The sequence below is a fragment of the Lissotriton helveticus genome, chromosome 2_2 (genome assembly GCF_964261635.1).
Source record: "Lissotriton helveticus chromosome 2_2, aLisHel1.1, whole genome shotgun sequence".
NCBI classification, from domain to species: Eukaryota; Metazoa; Chordata; class Amphibia; order Caudata; family Salamandridae; genus Lissotriton; species Lissotriton helveticus.
The window spans coordinates 461,114,078-461,130,667 of NC_136060.1; the positions used below are offsets into that span (position 1 = coordinate 461,114,078).

General features: G+C 46.6%; 1 protein-coding gene across 4 annotated transcripts in view; it reads left to right on the forward strand.

Annotated features, from left to right (window-relative positions):
- Positions 1-16,590, forward strand: part of PTPRA (protein tyrosine phosphatase receptor type A) — a 724,758-nt gene that overhangs the window by 477,881 nt on the left and 230,287 nt on the right. The gene's annotated exons all lie outside the window — the stretch shown is intronic.

A 16,590-nucleotide genomic window follows, 5' to 3' on the forward strand; every position in this document is an offset into this window, starting at 1 on the left:
GAGATGAAATAAAGGGTATGCCTAAATACCATTTCAGATCCCTTAGTTAATTTTACTATTATGTTGGCTTCATAAATTTAATATACATTATTTTTGGTTTATCTTTATTGTGAAATGTTAATTTTCACTTTTAAATCAAAAAGCTGGCATGCTTGTTTTTTTAATCGATCTAAATACATACCACCACATAACTATTGATACAGCATCCTTTGATGCCTTACTATACATTTCAGGCACTGGGAAACCCTGTCTGATAGCTATCTGATAGCTATGTGCTTTATAAAACTACATAATAATAATATGAGGCTGGGTTTGGTAGGGATGTTCTAGCTCCAGAATTACACACACTCGCGCATAGAGTTTATTATGCTATTTATTACCGCTATTGACTCTGGAGAACAGCTATTGCTCATGAGAGGCGAAGCCTTGTGTGAGTCATGATGCCCCTCACCTCACTCCACAATGGTAATAAATTGCATGGTATACAATGTGCCTTTGCATATATGGTTTATGCTATGACAGATTCTTTGTGTTTGATTTAACCTATATATTTAGCCAAAACCAGGATGCAAGGAGTTGAATTTGTATAGAAAGGTAAAATCACACCAAGATCTCATGACTATTAGGAGAGTTGTTTTGTGAGTAATGTTCGAGGCATGTGTGGCTGCAGATACACATGCTTTGCGTACTCCAGCCATCTAGTGTTGGGTCTGGATGTGTGCACGTTGTTTTTCTTTGTAGAAGTCTTTTGAGTCACAAGATAAAATGACTCCTCCTCTTGGTAATAGTGCACATGGGCATCCGCTCCATTGTTATTTTTTTCCACCGTCTGGTTCAAACGTGCATTACTGCACTCTGGTTCAAGACCATGTTGGACTTCTTTCGGTACGTAATTCACCCTTCCCCTCGTTAGTATTGTAGCTAATGTTTTCTCAACTTAGCGTTTCAAATTCTGGAAAACTATTGCTCATCGGATTGACACACACTAACAGCAACCCTTCGGGTCCATCTTTCCATCACCTTAGAATGCCCTGCTGATGGAACGTATGCCTTTCCGCCTCTGTCCCAGGTGCAATGTGAAGTACCAGCGGCTCGACCTTCATAAGGTCTGCAACCTGTGGTTCTCTGCTGACCACAAAGAAGCCAGCTGTCCGCTTCAGTCAAAGAAAACTTTGAGACTGAAAGGCGCGTCGCAGGTAGAAGCGACGAGGCCTGTGTGACCGAGGAAGGGCCTTTTTCCATGTACGACTCCATCTCCAAATTAGGGATCAACCTCCACATGCAGGACCTTCCACGGGGTTAGCGTATTGTGAGTACTGATGCCCCCATGCCACTGAAACATTTGGCTCCAACCGAACATAAGATGCTCCTGATTCCAGTGTGGGATTTCATGAAAAATGCACACAGGACATCTTAGAGATGCCCCCTGAAAACTAACCTACCACTAGTGTCCAGGCTGGGTGGCTGCTTTCAGCTGCCACCACCAGACATGTTTCTGGGCCGAGAGCCTGCTGCTCTCTTGGGCCTGAACCAATGCACATCCTGGGACGAGGTACCAAGCCTTCTCCCCCAGGATGGGCAGGGTTCATGAAGGGGAAGCTTCAAAGGCTTGCCACCTTTTGTGAGCTTCCCCAGGCCCCTTGCTGCTCTCAACAACTGGTCCCCACTGGTTCTGACCCCCACCTTGGGCGGGTAAACCAGCGGGAAAAACAAATGAGGAAGAGAGGTGTGCCCACCTCTGCCGACTCCACCCATCAGATGGGGGAGGCGAGGTAAAGCACAAGTCTCAGTCCATGCCATCTTGCAGATAGGGGGAATCAGCCAACCAGGGACAGGCTCATGCCCCCTCACACTGGAGGGTGGCATGATGATGGGGGGGGTGGATCCCCCCCCAGGAAAGGGACCCATTGGTCCCTACCTTTTACATAACTGTAACGCCCCTAAACCTAGTATTTAGGGGCACCCCTGAAACGTGCTTCCTCAGACAAGAAGAAACTACAAGAAGGAGGACCGAACAGCCGTGCAGCGGCTAACAAGAGGAAGCCCCTACCGGCCTTTCACCATCTCAAACCTGCTTCTACGAAATCCCGTTGTGTCCTGCAGTCAACAACCTCTAAAACCTTGGAGGACCTGCCTGCCTTCAACCACAAAGACTGTCTCCTGTGAACACCGGATTTGTTCATCTGCAACCTCTGGTCCCGGCCGGAAACTGCGAATCTGCACCACTCTGCACACGCCGTCCACGGCCCGTGCTTGAGTGGGCTAACACCACGAGGAGGTCACCCTGGCAATCCTGACCCGAGATCTGGCAACCCCTGATCTGCCTCAAGCCTCCAGCCGATGCCTGCAGCCTAAATCCAGAAGGTCCCCCCCAACCGCGACCAGGTGCTGGTAAGAAGTTCCGACCCCAATAGGTACCCCTGCACCTGACGCCCGAAGGCCTTGGTTGCCCAAACCGACGTTGCCTAACCAACCCCTAACTTTCCACCTTACTTCTCATAATGGTGGTCGCACCCAGAAGACCTTCGACCCCGAGCCTGCATGCCTTTTGCAAGCCGGAGGGTCCCCATTGAAAATAACAGGGCGCCCGACGTCGAAACAGCACCCTGCACCCGGCCGCCCTAGTGTCGCTGAGGTTGCACCTTTGGTTCTACTTCGTCCTGAGCTAAAGTCCAGGAACTTTGTTCCCACAACCAAGTGGCCTGCTAGTCAGCAGCCATCAACCTGAGGCCCCCTATCCCCCATTGGATAACATTGGGCCTCAGCACTCTGCACCCGCCTGCCCTAGTGCCCCTCAGGGTGTAACAAGAGTGCATCTTTGACCCTGGGGGACCCCTGAGTCTACCCCCAGACCCTCCATTCCCACTACCAAGTACTTACCTCAAAACCGATACCACTATTTTCCTTCATAAGATAACATTGACTGTTTTTCTGTGAAAAGTTTCTAAGTGGGGAGTTTGAAAACCTAAAGAAATTCTTTAAAATTGCACTAACTAACAGAAACGATTTTACTTACCTGTTAACAGGAAATGTCCCAGAGTAGTATCCAGGTACACTACTCAGAGTAAGAAAAGTAATCTCAAAAGTAACTTATCTGTAATTTTACTGTAAAGCCCATTCAAGTCTGTGTACTGTATTTACAAAGTATTGCATTTCTCTAAAACCATACTGTAAGTCAAAACAAAAGTGCATATACTATTACAAATACAAACAGTATTACAACTGTATATTTACTGCAAATTACTTATCACTTACCCGTGCCTGGCTTGCTTGGTTCTCGAAAATAAAATAACTAAAAGAATATTTTTATACAAAGACAATTGGTCTGAAGTTCAGTCTTTGAGTGTGTGAATTAATTTTGCTGAGTGTGTACAACAAATGCTTAACACTGTCCCTATTTACTTATATCTAAGGTCACTGCACTTAAAACCTATAAGTCACCCCTAAAGCAGGCCTTACAATCCTGATGGCAGGGTGCTTGGTTCCAAGTGTGAGGGTGATTCCATGCACTGTAAAACCCCTTTGGGATACCCTTAGTGCTCCCGGTACCAGTCTTCTAGACCCGGACAGCAAGCTAGGGCTGCTGCTGGCCAGAGACATGTTTCTGCCTTCCTGCTGCTGATCGAAGATCAGGCAGGGGAAGGCAGAATAATAGGTATCCTGTCACAAAGGTGTGACCACCTCCCAGATAGGGTTTAGTGTATTGGGGCACGATGGGGGCACTCTCCAGCGCCACTTAGTCTGCGTGCAGGGCACACTTGGTGCCCTCCATGCATAGTCCAGTTTAGGGAGCCGTTGGCTCCTGCTCTAGCGTGAACTTAGACAAAGGACAGGGGAGTATCCTCTACTTGTCCAGCCCCTCCGTAGGGAGAGACCCCTGTATCGTCCCAACAATTTCCTTACGGTATTTAAGGGCTTACCGAAGGGTGGGTCCCTAGATTCGTCGTGAGACAAGATACATTTCAGACACCACTTCAACCGTCTGGGCACGCTGGACATCACAGCTGTAACTAAGAAGAATCCTGCTGCTCCTGATTTTGTACATCCTGCTCATCTGCTGCAACGTCCGTGCCTCTGCACCATACAGGAACCTTCCAAGGGCATCCAAGACACATGAAGGAATCTCCTTTGAAGTGAAGGAGTCACTTCCCTGCATCTGCAGACACCACAACTAAGCTGACCCGTCTGCCGATCCTAGGCTCCCACGTATTCCGAAATGCTCAGCAACACAGGGGGTGGTTCTTCTCATCCCTCAAGACCTACCCTGTTCTCTCACGAAGTTTGAGGCCAGTATCCCTCGGTTTGGAGCCGCAGCAACCGAACCTCTGCACCGCGTCAGATTGCAGTTGCAAAGGCTGGTTGATTTCCTTCCACCAAGATCTTCAGGCTCCAAGTAGCCCCAACCTCCAGCAACTCCAGTGACCAAGATCTTCGTCCTCACAGCAAAACTTGCATCGTGGACTTGCATCTTTGGTGTGCTGCTCGAGGTCCTCTTGCGAGTCCAGTGCCTCCGGCCTGTGGGTCCTCTGAGGGTCATCTTTGAATTATTTGGGCTCTCCTGATTGCTCGGGGCTTGTCCTGACTCCCATGCTTGTGGTCCCAACATTGCACCTTCTTCAACTTTCACATTGGTTGCAGTTGCCAAGGCTTGTTAGTGCTCCCGACATACATCAACCCCTCAACTCTCAACATCAGACGTCGGATAGCTTGTATCCGGCTCCTGGTCATCCACAGCATCGCCTGGTCCGCACAGCTGCAGTTTCAAGATCTGTCAGCTACCCTGCAACACTTGACATCGGTGGACATTCATCTTTCGTGCCTCCTGGTCACTCCTGAGTAGCATACACTCTGTTCCCTCTGCTTGCAGGTTCTTCACATCTTGAATCCATCTTTGGGATCCACCGGACACTTTCACCTTCTCCAGCAGCGGCATCTTTCTGAAGTCCTCCAAGTTCGACGGCGGTTTCCAACGCCACTTCACACTTGGCTTCCTTCTTACTGGTATCCTGGTTCCTAAGGTATCCACGGGAAGGGTGGCGCTCCAACCTTCTGTCTTCCACAGGGTTTCTTCAGGGTCCACTGGGAAGTGTCCGTCTTTAAAATTGCAACCGTGATTTACCCATTGTCTTGCATTGATCCCGCGGTCATGTTCCCACTCTGCACACGGCCTCTGCAGGGCTCCTGGTTACTTACCTTGAGGGGTTCCTTGGGTCTCCGACACTTATACGTTTTCTGGGTATAGTCTCAACGTAAGTTGTGGTTTGCATACCACTATTTTAGTATATGGTTTGGCCGCCCTTGGTGACCACTGTGTATTTCGTGCTACTTACCTGTTTCTATTGCAAAGTATTGTGTGCACTATGTAGATCTAGGAGATATCTGTAAGTGTTAGTGAGTGTCTTATAATAAATACATATTTTTATAAATACACGGTGTGGTTCTTTTTCACTTGACTATAAGATTGCGTTCTGGTAAAACAAGCTGCTTTGCACTCCTTCTGGACTAAGCCTGAAGGCTGCTCTCCACAGTAACTGCTTAGAGAGCTTTCTAAGGTTGTCTAAGATCTCTTGAATCACCATAAGGGTTGTCTGGATTGGAGCAAGGTGCCCACTTCCATAAGTGTGCACCCTATACTGAGCCGGCTTCTCACACTCATGTTCTCTTTGTGAAGCGAGATTGGGAAGTTAATTAAAATCGCATTTAAAATGCGCATCCTGCTTCTTGTTTACTTCACTAAACACAAAGGCATCCACACAGCTTTACTTTCACTTCCGGCATCTGCGCTCACCACTTCTTGTCGTGGGGACATTTCAAGCTTTTCTTAAGCTTCTGTAAAAGCAGAAAAATGCATTTAAACGATTCAACGTTACTCCTACATTCTTGCGTCTCGGATGCCATGTGTAACTACGCACTCTCCGGAGTTCTGTAAAAACAACTAATTGTGTAGCGGAAAGCTGTAGTTTGAGTCTCCAACCACGATGCCAGTGCCAGCAGGCACCCAAAGTGATCATGTCTCCAAGAAAGCTTTTGGAAGTAATTTTTCTTGATATTTAGATATTACCGTACTCTCTCATAATTGTTAACTTCACTGCAAATTAAACTTAAAGCCACTGGAACTTGAGCTCTAGTATGAAAGCTGGCCATTGCTCGGGTGGAGAGAGTTTGGGTTCAGCTTTTTGACATTTTTTTCTCTCACTTTAAAATGTCTGTTTCTCCTATATTGAGGTTTCACAAACTTCCAACCTTTGACTGTTTGTCACAAATTGTTTTAAAGAAATCTCTGCTCTCAATTCCATCATCTCTACCTGTCTGTCTCAATAATTGTTTCTTTTGTTTTTGTATTAACTAGTCTGGTATAGTCATTTAGAAAATTAAAGACCGATTGGAGAATGCGTTAGAGGTTACGATGAATGGCCCTTCTGTTCTGTTTGGCTGGGAACACATGAGCGTTTTTCTTTTTTTATGTTGTACAGATTACTGATTACCATTCCTTTTTAATTGCATGCTTTATTTGTTACTCTTTCTTCTAGTCTATTGTTCTCCTTTACTGTTGTGCTACTCACTCCCTCTCTGACGCTGTATTGTGAAACAGTGCATGAGGTCAACCATTTTGGCTTTAAATGTTCAGGGTACGAGGAAAAGATGTTTGTGTTCGTTCTACTCCCTGCTGCACTGCCTCACTGCTTTTAGGTCTTCCGTCTTCCGTCCCATGCCCTGTTGCTTACCTGCGGTTCCATATCACTTAACGAGACTTTCCTTTTGCATCTGCTGGCTGTATTCTCTAAAATTTGCCTCGCGTAACTTCACTTTAGTAGCCCAAGACTCCGCTATAAAAAAACAATATTCAGGGGAGTTCTTAGTGTGCTGATGGCAGGCTTTCCACCATAACTGATTGTTATAAATAAATACTGAAAGCTCTATAAAATAGTCGAGCAAAAAGTTCCCTCCAGCACTTCACTGCTACAGCTTTTGTATTAGTTTTTAGGTCTCGAATATATGTGCAAGCAGTCTGCTTGTGAAAGACCTATTGTGAATTTACAGTGGGTTTAGAGCTCAGCCATTGCTTGCCATTTTATTATCACTCCCATTAACTTGTGTTTCATTTGTTGCCTCTGTGGGTTTCCCTCCTCTTATCTGTTTGTCCCTCCTCTGGCACGCAGCCTCTTTACTTGTGTCCATGCATTGCTCACTTTTTAGAAATTACACTTCTCTTTTTTTAACCTCTCCATGAGGGTGCATGTATTTTCCGGCTATCGCCCTCGTGTAATTCTGTCTCATTCCTCTGTAACAGCAGCGACTGCGTCAGTTTCATCTTCATAACACTTATAACGTACAAAAATAGGGAGAGGCAATTTTGGGTCATTAAAAACTCGCATTTCTAAGAAGTGTTTTGGCACGTGAGCTATTTTCAACGCCAATAGCTCTGTTTCACAAATGCGAGACCAATTGTATAGCAAATGGTTATTTTAATTGCCATCACTTAGACGTGTTGGTGAATTTCAGGCACTAACCTTAGAAGAACCCTTCTCTAAGTTACACAGGGAATGAGTGGTTCTCTGCACCAACCCAAAGGTGGTCTTCCCTTTCTACCTTAACCAATCAGTTGGGTTACCGGTATTCTTTCCTCAACCGGACTCTGTTGTGGTAAGGGCTCTTCATACATTAGATGTTAAAAGAGCTCGGATGTATTACATTGCTAAACCTAAAGACTTTCGTAAAACTAAACAACTTTGTTGCTTTTTCACTCCTGCATAAAGGATCGCCCATATCCAAATCAGGCAATGATAGATGGATAATTAAATGCATTCAAACATGTTAGGCGGCCAAAGCCAAAAAGACTTTACCGCGCCTCCCACAGCACACTCTAATATATATATATATATATATATAGATATATATATATATCTATATATATATATATATCTCCATCCATCGAAGGCAATCAGTCGAAACGGTCCGTTCTGGTATGGAACATGAAATGGAACATGATCTTCCCTCCTCCTACCCCCGCTGCCTTCTACTCCCTCTTATTAATGTGTGAGGATACCCAACAGTCACTTTTACGATTCAGCCACCCATGGTGTCTCATTGCAGTTGTTTAATTTTAGGACAAGGCAATGACTTTGGACAGCATCACTCCTTTGAGACGCTGCACTCCATCATAAACGTTCACTAAACGCCCCAAGATATAGGGTCAACTCAAGGAGCACTGACTTCTGCTAAGGCCAGTCCCAAATGATCTGAGAACCACTTTTTTTTTAATGTCTTATTTTCTGAATGTATTTCTAGTGCATAAGTTATGATTGTGTACACCTTGACATGAAAGCTAAAGTGTCAAATGCACTCCCGGGTTATTCTTTAGTATTCATCTTTGTGAAACATTGTTTATAATAATAGTCATTATTCACATGGTGCAGCTTGCCTCTTCATACTTCAGTATTACGTCTTGTTACTCGACCTTGGAAGGATTACGGGTTGAGGTGGGCTTGTCTGGATGAAACGTCTGGCCTTTTGGTTAGGGAAATCTGTGCTTTAGGAGATCAGCCCACTAAGCTATGTTAGCCACTTGTAATACAGATTGTTTTTGGCTACAGTTCTTGGATCTTTATTTTAACTCCTCACACCTGTGCTTCAGTGCCGGCGTTCCCTTTGCCCACCAAAGGCTGTTTCTTCGCTAATGGGTGGAACCATTAACTCATTCTTTCCCTTATGCGGGTTGGTATTAATGTGTAAACTCATCAGCAGTAAAATATGGGTGGCATTGGGTTTCCAGACTTAGATGCATTCTGTGTCTAGATCCCGGTTTGTCCTTGTGTCTGAGTACATCTAGACAAGGCTATATTAAACAAAAAAATTCTCCCCTGTGAAGAAGTGTCCTCTTCCTTATCCCATTATGGCGATATTTTAATGAGCTAAGACCGGTATGTTTTGTCAAAGAGTACTGGAGACTCTATTCTGTGTATGCATTGGCAAGGCCCATAGGTCTTGCCTATGCAAGATCTATTGGCTTTGTCATCTTTTTTAACCATGTTGCATAGCGTAGTGTCACTAGAAAAATGGGTAGGGGTTCTGCCCACATAACCCTCCCGTACCTGAGCAAGGGACATCCAAGGATGAAAAAATAGAACGAGGTGGCACTTAAGGGATTAATCAAACATTTAATCGCAAACATAGCATAGTGTCAGCTCTGTAATGTGGCTGGCAGTAAAAAAAACAAAAAACTCTTGAGGAGTATAAAGTGTTGACTGCATCATACCACTTTCCTTTTCTTTATTTTCAGCCCTGTTGCACTTCTGTCGTGCTGCTGTGCAATACCCTTAAAAAGCCAATAGATCTATTTTAGGCAAGGCCCACTTGACGAATCTTAACAAAACATTCCAAAAAGTTCAGCTCTTTCCTAGCAAGTTTTGGGGTGATCTTTTAAGGGAGGTCCCAAAACACCAAATCCCCCTGGATTTTCCATGGACTTCTTTTGCAAAGGAATACCAAAACTGTTGAAAGGAATCGCACCAAATTTATCAGGACACTAGATGGTCCAGAAAGCTTGCTTTCTGTGATTTGGTGTAAAGCCTCTTTGCGGTTTTTGAGAAGTCTCAAAAATAGTTGTGTATCTGGACAGTTGGGATCGAGGGACTCTTGTACGAGTCCTTTGAAGCCAATTTTAAAACTTTGAGCTTTCTGATTGGCCCAGTGGGTGTTTTTCCCCCTTGAGCTTGTTCGCACCTCTGGGGCCTGTATTGGTGCCCCAGTGCCCACCCGGAGCACCCACAAACTAATATGTTGGGGAACACGGGGGAGCCCCCAGGCCTTCACAGCACCATACTGAATTCTGGTGGGAAGCAGCACCTTTCCTTTGCCCCCGCCTGCGCGAGAGCACCATTTTGTGTCTGCTCCCACCCTGTGGGAGCAAAGAGATGTCTCTGGGCTCCCTGGTACATTGTGTGGTACATTGTGTGTTATCATACCCTGGGTTGGGGCCCGAGGTCTATGTCGTCGTGAGGAGGGTGGTGCACATTGCCTCCTTGTTGGTTTTGGCCCAGGGAATGAATGAATTACTAAAATATAGATTTTGATGAATAATATTGGTCATTTTGGTGAAAGATGATAGATTTGCTTTGTATATATTCATATTTTCACCCCTAATAAAGCTAGTAGGCCTTGCAAAGGGTTGACTGCTCACAGGGCAAGCCCTGTGGGCCAACCCTACTCCGTACATAAGTGTTGTAATAAAATATCTGATAGAGATTTCTAGCCGCAGATTCCTTAACTTAGAATATCCCCAGGCGTCATACTGGATCCAGAAAACTTTCCGCAGCAGCACCTCTGTGCGCGGCTCTGCCTTGACGTCGTCCACGGACGTGATTCAGTGGAGCCATATATGCCCCTCCAGGCGCGCTGATGTCTGTTTTCTTCTTTTCCGAGTCCCAACGCAGTTCCTGGAAAACCAGCGGTTCCTTGGCCTGTTTTTTTGGGCTTCTCGACGCTTTTGGCATCACGGAACAGTGTGTAATGCCTTCAGGCTTTAAGGCGTGTCAGACCTGTGCGCGCCAGATGTCTGTAAAGGACCTGCACACCATCTATATGTGATGCATAGGAGTGCACCAAGGCTCCAAATAGTGCGACGCCTGTCATCAAATGAAACCTAAGTCCTTGAGGGAGCGTCGTATGAAATTGCTGGCCGCACGGCTGTCTGGTCCTGGATCTTCGCGCCGCTGTTCTCCCTCTCGGGATCGGGCTCATTCCCAGACATCGTCCATAGGCGGGTAAGCACAAATGTAAGTCGCGTAGGTCTTCCTCCAATACTCGTGATGGTGGTGCCCATTCTTCTCGCTCCTTGCCTGGCACGGGGCGCCTGGCAGTCATCTCCTACTTACCCTCCCTTTCCAAATGGAGGCCTATTCAAAAGCACTCCACTCTTTCTTTGGGTCACCCCCTCTCCCTGGTGCGCCTTTGGGTCCCACAGAGGTGAAAGGCACTCATGTCGGGTCCTCGCCGGCGGATTCGTCCTCTGCGCCGGCTGTATGCATCGACTCCGGAGTTGATACGATGCCGACTCGACATGTCCCAGAGGGTCCTCCCAGTCAGCCGTCCAGCCCACCCCTCCACTCACCGCATAGCCCTGCGCTGACGTCAGAGGCGGCGCCGGGCTCTACATCTTTCCTCCTTGCATATTGCGGTGAGATCGCCGTCGCTAGGCACCCAACGCGAGTCCCCTTTGGAGGTCACCGATGTCGAAACGACTCCGACACGGCGTCGGTCAACACCGGCGACGACGTCTACGCCTCCGCCTCCTCTTTTGCATGAGGTTAAAGTTCCTCTTGACTCCTCGGATGTCGATACGACTCCCATATGACATGGGTCGTCGCCGGTGCTTACGCCTCCTATTTTGCAAGAGGTTGACGTTCCTCTGGACTCCCCGGGTCCGATGTAGTTTCGGTGCCCCATGGTGCAGGTACCTAGTGTGGCGTGGCCTTCAGATCTGCCTCAGCCTCCTCCACTTTTGCTGTCAAGTGGACGGTTAGTCTCCAACCGTCTCCTACCAATGGTTTATTGTCGCCTCCAAGGATGGCAACTGAGGCTAGTGCTGCTTACGCACAGGCTATTCACAGGGCGGCGGCTATTCTTTGATTTCAGCCCCCTGTGGTTTCCCTGCCTTCTGATCCTTTACTGGATCTTCTCCACATAGATCCTATTGAGGTGGAGCCTTTGCTGCTCCTTGGGGCATCTTTGTTTGACATCATGCTTGGCACATGGGCGAGGCCCTCCTCTTGTGACCCTGTTGATCGGGCCATTGCTTGTCGACATCGTCCTGCCCCGCATGATCCACTCTGCCTGTCCCTTCACTCTAGAGCTCAGGGTCTAGTTGTTCAGGCGGCTTTTGACTTGCAGCCTTCCTCTGCTTTGCCGTGGTTGCCTCCCACCAGGGAGTCTAGGTGGTTGGACACATGTGGTCGCCAGCTTTTTGCCTCTGACAGAGCGATAATCCACGCATTTGAATAAGTCTTGTATGTTCATGCACGCTTCCTCTGCCCTTTGGGATTTAGTAGCGCTCCTCCTTCTATTCCAGAAGGGCCACGGGCAGAATTACAGCGCCTTATTCTTGATGGCAAAGGAATGGTGCAATTTTCCCTCCGATCTTCCCTTGATGCAACTGACTCTGTGGGAAGTGCCCTTGCTCGGGCTGTGGCTTTGCGACTGCCATGCATGGCTGCGTGACAGTCGTTTCCCAGACAATGTTCGGGATGCTTTTAGAGATCTGCCATTCAATGGCGTGGACCTTTTTGGCAGCCACGCAGATTCAGCGGTCATGTCTGGGCTACCGTAACTCTTGAGGCATCATTTTCTGCCTTCTAGTATTTTTTTCTTCTGTAAAGACGATATTGGCTTGTTGGTTTGCTTTAAAAAAATGTCCCAGGTTCTTGCATAGTACTGGAATAGTGTAAGCGGTTGTTCCGCTATCTCAGTATTCGTTCAGTACAGCCAGACGGCTGGTTCTGTCTCCCTCTGTCCTTTGAATGTGTGTTTTGCCCAAGAGGATTCCCCTAGGGGGGGGGGGGGGGGTTGTTACCCTATGTGGGGTATTTGCTGGCTATTGGGTCACTGCCTTAGCCTTGGTATGCTCCTATGAAGTCTTCCTCACTGACATCCTCCTGAGGGTCAGGCTGTCCTGATTTCTGCTGCAATCCTAACTTTAGCAATGCTCTATTGTACTTTGGTTGCAATTGGCTCCAGTTGTCTGTAGTTCTTCGAAGCCCCGGTATGGGTTCCTTACTGTGCGGCCTCTGCCTCGCCTGCCCTTCGAGGTGTTTTTTCAGCGTCACAGTACTCCTCTTGTCCGGAATGGCTGCTCTTCTTTTGCCGGCCACTTTCCCTTGGGGCCCTTGTTCTGTTCACTTCAGGCGCAGTTCTTCACGGCTGATGCCCTGTCATCGTTTTGTGCCAAAGAAAAAGCAGCTGTGTGGCACTCTTCTTGGTGTTTGCGCAAACTGGGAGTGCACCTTGGCATAATTGCTATCATAGGGTGCTTACGTTGTTTCTTCTGCTGCTGTGGTGCTGGTTCTACCCTCCCCTCTAGGGTTGGGTAATAGTTTCTCGTCCTTCAGCCCTTACTGGGTTTGTATTTTTAAAGGTGGCATCTTCGCCCACTGTCTCTGCTGTACATTGCCTTGTGCCCTTGATTTCTGGGGTCTTTCCCAACAGGAGTTACTCCCCATCCCCTGTTACTTCCGAACAGGTTTTTTCGCACTTCTGCTTTGGGTTCCTGCTGTAACACTCTCAAGGGGAGTGTTCTTTTCAGGATACTCGCTTCTTGGGTCCCTGTGCCATTAGGTTGGTCCTGACTGTTTCCACTATCGTGTCGGTCTCATCTCCTCATCTACCTTGCGGGTGACCGTTGCTCCTCCCAGGCGGGATACTTTAAAGAACAGGGTTGAACCCAAAACAAGTCACTGGGACCTGGGTATACAATTATTATGGACAAAAAGGGGTCCCGGACATGAAGGAACAATTTATATAAAGTGAAAATAATTTGAGAAATTGAGAAAGGAAAACAAATGAAGAAGCGATGTTTTTATTCACACAGCAACTAATTCAACCTTTTTTTTGGTTATATCATTCATGAGAGAATTTTATACTTCATCACAATACTTTGTGCCCACATGGGATAAAAAGGGGGGAAGTGACGTGAGGAGTTAAGTGAACAAAAGGTGAGATTTGAACAAGGTAATCATTTAGATACACCATTGGTGAGTAATCATATATACATCCATAAAATGGTCTCCCTAATTTGGAGCCGCATGAAATGCACTAGTCACTGTATAGTTACACAAAACCAAAAAACCTCCTAATTGGCTATACCAATCCTGATTGATATTTAGGAGTTGGTAAACGTAGTGGAAACAGTCAACGTTTCGACCCTGAGAAAGTGTAGGGTAGTTTATCCCTTACAAGGCGGGTCTTCATCAGGACAGGGGGGCGGTGGGCATGCCTCCTAGGGTAAAGATAATGTAAAATAAATCAGGAAAAGGTCTAAAAATCCCAAACAATTGCCGTAGCACGTTAAGTGCTCGGCAAACTCATTTAAAACCTACACTGAGCGAGGACTGACATAGTCAATAGGCACATTTACCTTAGCGGAGGCTGATGTCGTTTACGGGTCTGGACATTGTCCTGTCCATTTCTGCTTCCATATGACTGTTGGTACTTTCTGCAAACCCTAGTCTTTTATTGTGTTACGCTTCATTTTTTGCACATATTTCTACTTATTCTATTTCTGCTCTGTGCTCTTACACAGCTGAGTCGTGCAGGCAAGTACCTTCATGCGGTGTCCGTGGTTCCCGACCCGGTCTGCTCCTGCTATGAGTTCTTATGTGGGTGTACAGCTTCCCTGGTACCCATTTTTCCCGGTTGCATTCTTGCTATTGCGTCTCTAACATCTCGGCTGCTCACGTTACCCTACAGGAGGGTTTTTGCTATACTTCTTGTGGTTCTAGCATCGACACGGTATGCTAATGTATCTTCCAGTCTTCCACTTGACTATCATTCTTTCTGTAGTCCTGTTTTGGGCGCTTCTGCTGGTTGCCATCAGCCCTTTCACATGTCCTGTTACAGAGCGAATATTTACTGGCGTATCTTCTGTTTCTATTACTACTGGCACTTTCTGCCCATGGATCGGCATCCTTCCAATGCTGCCCCACGTATTTTAGCTGGTGCAGGTTTCAACAGTGCTTTTTTCCACTATTGTGCATACTGTACCGGAATTTTCTGACTCTGTCATACCAGTTGTCATCTCTCTGGGTTTTACTTACGGTCAGCAGGCTGGATGCTGCGAATTCATCGGACCCTAAGTTCAGTTCCACTTCTTTATGAAGTAATGAACTTTCCCTTTCACACCGACATATCTGGCATATGTTTTCTATTTCTCACCAGGTATACATACAGGGGGTTTCAGGCTGTTCTTTGACTGCTTGTGATGCCTTTGCCTCCCACGGTTTTCCACTCTTTTCTGACCTGGTGTGGCTGTGCTTTCTTGCGGTTCCCACAGTGTTTCGTCACCTTGTTGACGGTTAAGTTCTCGCTGGAACTTGATAGGGTTCAGTAGCAGACCCGCCTCCTCTATGGGTATGGCTTTGGTATCTATTCTAAGTTAAGGAATCTGCAGCTAGATGTCTCTATCAGATGGACAAGTTACTTATCTTCGGTAACGATGTATCTGGTAGAGACAGTCTAGCCGCAGATTCCTTAACCTCAGCCCATCCTCCCCGTTCTGGGAGGACCTTTTCAGGTTGGGCTTTCTACATTCGCCTCCTTTCAGGTGGCTTGACCGTTCTGCGGGGTGACATTTTTCACTTCACTCCACTCCAACACACAATGCTTCATTCTATTTCATTGCTCTACTCGTGCCCATTGTCGTGATTGGGCGGTATGCTCATGTGTCATGTCCTTTCCAACCCTACGCCCTGGGTTGTCCATTGTGGGATCTACGCATGTTTTCCCTCCCCCGCTCTCTCCTTCTCCATCGCCTTGGGGTCTCTTACATCCCCTGTGGTCCATTGGTTTGAAATCTTTTGCCTCTGCCACATTCTATAGGTCTCTTATTGGGGATACGACGTCTCTTTCAGGTGACGTCTTCTGGTGAATTGTCCTTGTTCCTGTGTTCCGTACTTGTTGTCCTTCACAGTTCTATATTATGGTTGCAGACTTTGTCGTCTGCCATGATGTTTTTTCACGTCTTCATCTGCCTCACAGGGAGGCTTGGCATTCACTTTTGCGGGGTTGCTTCTCAGAGTGGTGCTCTGCTCTTTCCCTTCACTACTTTTTAAGATACAGTGCTGGGCACTGTCCTTTATGGTGCTGTTTTTCACCATTCACCTTCTTTTTTCATCATTTTTGCACACTGTTCCCGTATTCTCACAGTTTTTGGTTGTGGCTCAGTGTTATGGCGTGGAAAAGTTTCTCCAACGAAAATTGACATCAGCGCCCCGGGAGGGGCATATATGGCTCCGCTGACGTCACGTCCGTGGATGACGTCAGGGCGGAGCCATGCGGCGCTGACCCGGCGCGCAGAGGTGCTGCTGTGGAAAGTTTTTCGGATCCAGTCGGACGCCTGGGGTTATTCTAAGTTAAGGAATCTGCGGCTAGACTGTGTCTCTACCAGATACATTGTTACCGAAGGTAAGTAACTCGTCCATTTCTTTATGGAACAAAAAATAACTAGAAGTTCACTGATGAAGGCTGAGTTTAAAGTGACGTTATCTTTAGGTGAAAATGCCAGTGACAGTTTATTGTCTTAAACAAAAGAACACTATTATTCACCAGTTTTAGTCTTCTAGAAACTATAACTCGTCTCCTGTTAATGCACAGCCTATTAACCCACATATTACATCACTGATGACATGTTTTATAACATCATTGATAATATAACTGCAACATTTGAAATTACATCATTGATGACAAGACTGTGCATGGCGGTAGTACGAGTTATAGTTACATTGGGGCACAAGTGGTAGAATTAAGAGGCTTCTAGGGTTTGGGGGCTACAACCAAATATTTACAAACAAAGACTTAAAAAGAATTCTCCAGATTTATTTT